The following is a 4,313-nucleotide window of genomic DNA, read 5'->3' as shown; positions in this document are numbered from 1 at the left end:
TCCTTTTTTATTCCAAATACATGTACAACATAAATAAGAAAACCAAGTGATTATGAAGTTTTGTACGCAGAGTCAATCCACGGTCGGCATGTAATACTTGTTTTAAAAATATTCAGATAAAAATGTGTTATGTATTACACTGTTAAATGAAGACTGCCAGGTCATCAGTTGTCAGATATTAATACACTGAAGCATCATATAGTAAAAAGTGACTTGTGTGGGAAAATGGAGAGTGATTCGATTATCATTTCATACATACAAAAATAGTGTAATAATTTACAAAAAAAAAAAAAAAAACATACAATGTCTTTAAAGTATAGATTTTGCAAACAGATTCATAAAAGTTAGAGGAATCCCACCATAAACTGTATATGATAGTGTACAATTTTTAAACTCAAGATGTAGTTCAACAAAATAAAGTGAATACATTTAGTACAGGTACGGTAATAGGATAAACTTGCTATTTTGCTTTTTGTCTTATTGGCTAACAAAGGTCAATTTAAACATGTATGCATTTTTAATTGCCATCGTATGCAGTCAGTTGCATCATGTTCAAGGATCCCGACAATTCTGTTGTTTTTATGTCAATACATGTACAACAAACTGAAGGTGTTCTTTCACAAGGATCTGCAGTGAGCAAAATTCATTCTGTATATTCAGATTTTGAAGCATGTCTTATGGTGTGATATGTTGTTCCTCTTTACTGTCTCCTTCTGGTAGTTCTTTTTCTGAAAAGAACAAATTATTTTAATACAATAAGAATGAAAATACATGTTTTACTTCTTTCTTACACTGCAAACATAGTATGACTATGTCTATATGAATATAAGACACTTTTGAAATACCTTTTTTATATAATGTCATGAATTTTTTAAATTAAATGCATATAAAGTCGGCATCATTAATCTGTGCTTTTTAGCTTCCAAGGAAATTATTTGGGTCAATGAATTGTCTTAATTAAACAAACTTGGTATATATGGATAAAGATCAAATATTTTAGTTTCTAAATGTAGGCCACACTCTAAGGCCAAGATCATGGGTTTAAAGAAAATGAAATAAAGGTGAAATATGAAGACTCAGCACTAGCTGTTCAAGAGTAAATACCAAAGTTTTTGTGGAAATAAAAAACTACATGTACCTGTCAGTGACACATCAATGTATATACAACTAGCAACATAACTATTATATGTGGAATTGAAATACTTTTCTTTTTACGTCTTATTCCATTTTTTTTTTAAATTCAGTTTTGTCCTTAATTACCTTATTCATAAAAATCCAATAATCTTTTGTAACACTGGCTGTAGATGACACTTGATTAGCCAAGGATCCTATATTTCTGTGGGATCTGTAACATGATGAAAATAAAATAAAAATAAAGTAGATAGCTTGATCTATTTAATTTTTTTTTTAATTTCTTAACAATTTTGATTTCGTTTGCAAATTTAGCTATGATAATGTGAAGAAGTCAGTATTGTTAAAAAACCATGTCACTTATAAGTTTTTTTTAACAATACAGACTTCTTCAGATTATCATACCTATTCTCTGGTGCTTCAATTGAAACAATTTCATTCAAGTTAGAAGACATCTTTACATTTTATAATTTTTTTGGTTATTCAGTTTTGAATTCAATTTACAATACAGTGAAGTCGCCAATTCCGGGTCACGTCAGGGTGTTTCATTGATATTTTGCAAATCTAATCAATTTATATTTTATGCAATATATGTATTGAAAGAACAAATAGTGAGTCATCCAAACACCTTTTCGTTTTCAAAGTAGCTACACGGGAACAATATTTACAGGGGTATTTCAGCCAGGCCTAACTTCCCCAGTTACGAATCATTTTCTCCATTTCCGGGTCATGTGACTTCTCGGTCGTGTAATATTCATGGACTTTTCGGAACACGATTTTTTTGATGTTGAAACATAAAACAATTCATGCAGCTTGGAAAAAAAGTAAAACAATCACAGAAATATGTTTAAAATTATTTTTAAAACAATTACAACAAAACAAATCGCAGTATGCAGAATGTAAATAATGTATTAGGATTAAAAATAATACAATTAAATTCAATTATTTAAAAGATGCATTTGAAGGGTTAACTCGATTTTAATTTTTAGAAAAAATATTTTCCAGTTAGAATACTTTTGATAATCAAGGTAAATACATGGTTGTCGATTGGTTTTGTACATAGAATTTTGACATGTTCCTGCCACGAGATTGCGTGACCCGCAATTGGAGAAAATACTACAGTTTGATTTAATAATCATTATAATTTTATTTGAGCAGCGATCATTATGATTGATTTCTGAGTTAAAACTCAATGCATTTGCCATACTTTTGAGCTCTATCTAGCTAAAACTTTTATATCAGCCTTTCTGCAGCGAACAAAAATGAAAGTAGCCCGTCACCGCAGCAGAAACATCCAAGTCTTTAATGAGTGCGTTTCAGAATTTCGATTGTCGGAATTGCTCTCTTAAAGCTGATATTCGAAATTTTGTAATTAATTACAGACAGAAAGACCAGTTCTTCATGACCAGCATATTCATTAAGTTTTTTGTGCTTAAATTTTAACACTAGGCATAAAATACATGCGAGTGACCCGGAATAGGAGACGACCCGGAATTGGCGACTCCACTGTATGTCTTTTTATATGTTCATACACAAGCATTTACCGGTACATGTATTTAAGTCAATAGAGCACCTGACGAGTGATGCTGGGATCCCCGGTTAGATTCTCAGTCCAACCATACATATTTCTCTTTCACGACACCAAGTATGCCACTTTATGTTCAGTTTGCTGTAGCAGAGCTGGCTTGAACTTTCCTGAAATATCAATTTGATCTTTGAGAAAATATTGCTTCTCATAATATGTACATTAATATGTCAATAATATGTACATTATGGTGTGTAAATTAAAAATACGAGGACTAAAAATCATAAAATTTAAATTTATAATACATGTATTATAAAACACCTTTTTACTAATCCCCTTGGAAAAAAAACTTCTGGATTTTCCCTGATACATGTGCAAGTGTAAATTGAAAGGAAAAAATACAAACCTATGGCTATTTTGGAGTTAATGTAAAAGGCACCCTTGACATTCCTCTTTCCAGGTGACACTTGATTTAATTGGTCCCATTATTTCAGCAGAGAAAGCTGAATACACTGTCTAGTCCATAGCGTGCTTCACCTGTAGAATTAATTAAATATTTCTTTTAGAATCTATAAATATGATATCTGTTTATAATCAGGGCCCTTTTGAGCATACAACAAATACATACATAAATCTATTAGTTACATGTACCAGTACAAAAATATTACATAAGGCCAAAAAAAAAAATAGTCTTGTTTCCTGCTACCTGACTGATCCTATTTTTTGGCACTTGATCCTAAAGTTGTGCTTTTTTCAATGCAACTTTTTACAATTTGCTTTTTATTTCAAAAAGAGAAAAGATGCCCAGGTAAATGTCCACTATCCTTTATAAAAGGGGTTATAATAATTAAAAAGCATCTGTCATCCAAAGCAGAGAAAGTTTACACATTTCTGCATTTGAACAATTTAAGCAAAATATGTTTTTCCATTTTTTGAGTAACTAAACACCACCTCGGGCCCGTGTGTTAGACACAGATAAGTATGATCACTTTACATTTTTGCCAATTTTACCAATCCGGCCTTTAATTATCATGTTCTTACACCAGAAATGTCTGGTTTTGTTCTTCTATTCTAGAAGTTACAGTCTGGTCATCAAATAAGTTTTAAATTTTAGCTAAATAAAACTACTTTAGGAAGGTAAAAAAATATATGGGCCTATTGGTTGTACCAGATCTGTGCGTAAACAAACAAGCACCATAATCATGATTTTATAAGTCGTAAATATTCACCTTATGTATCTGACACGGACACAGCAAACGAGAAATCTGTTCTGCAAAAATTTCACTTCTCCCGTCATACCAATTAACATCTGTAGGGTCATGGTCTTTAATGTCTATATTGAAAACAACATCAGGCACAAATCGGTACCGGTGTACCCACGTGGTGCTGCAGTGGACATTGGACAAGGAGTAGTTTCACCAAAATCATGTTCATGGTCGGTTTCAATCTCACTTCTATTTTGATCCTCTTGAAGATGCTTCGATTTCGAGAACCGTAAAGATCTAATATGTATGGCAACTTAGTCTTTTAAATCGAGGAAATTTCTCGATTACTTCGTCGGCCATCTTGTAGCATAGACAATAATGAGTAAATGGCGACTTTAATTTGACGGCGTTGCGGAATCCGGAAAAACAGCACGTGCAAATGTGCGAATTCT

The 4,313-nt window shown here is 31.9% G+C and overlaps 1 long non-coding RNA gene across 1 annotated transcript; it reads right to left on the bottom strand.

The window, feature by feature from the left end:
* Nucleotides 1–2,762: 2,762 nt before the first annotated feature.
* Nucleotides 2,763–3,965, bottom strand: LOC134252338 (uncharacterized). The gene is made up of 3 exons (XR_009988954.1): nucleotides 3,886–3,965; nucleotides 3,063–3,193; nucleotides 2,763–2,826 (listed from the first exon to the last, which is right to left on the bottom strand). It is a non-coding gene; the product is annotated as an uncharacterized LOC134252338 (long non-coding RNA).
* Between the last annotated feature and the right edge of the window lie 348 nt (nucleotides 3,966–4,313).

Source organism: Saccostrea cucullata, unplaced genomic scaffold, assembly GCF_032062105.1.
Source record: "Saccostrea cucullata isolate Sc308-1 unplaced genomic scaffold, CSIRO_AGI_Scuc_v1 ctg3922, whole genome shotgun sequence".
In the NCBI taxonomy this organism is placed as follows: Eukaryota; Metazoa; Mollusca; class Bivalvia; order Ostreida; family Ostreidae; genus Saccostrea; species Saccostrea cuccullata.
The sequence above is the reverse complement of the archived record's forward strand: the minus strand, read 5'-3'. Positions and strand labels throughout refer to the sequence as shown.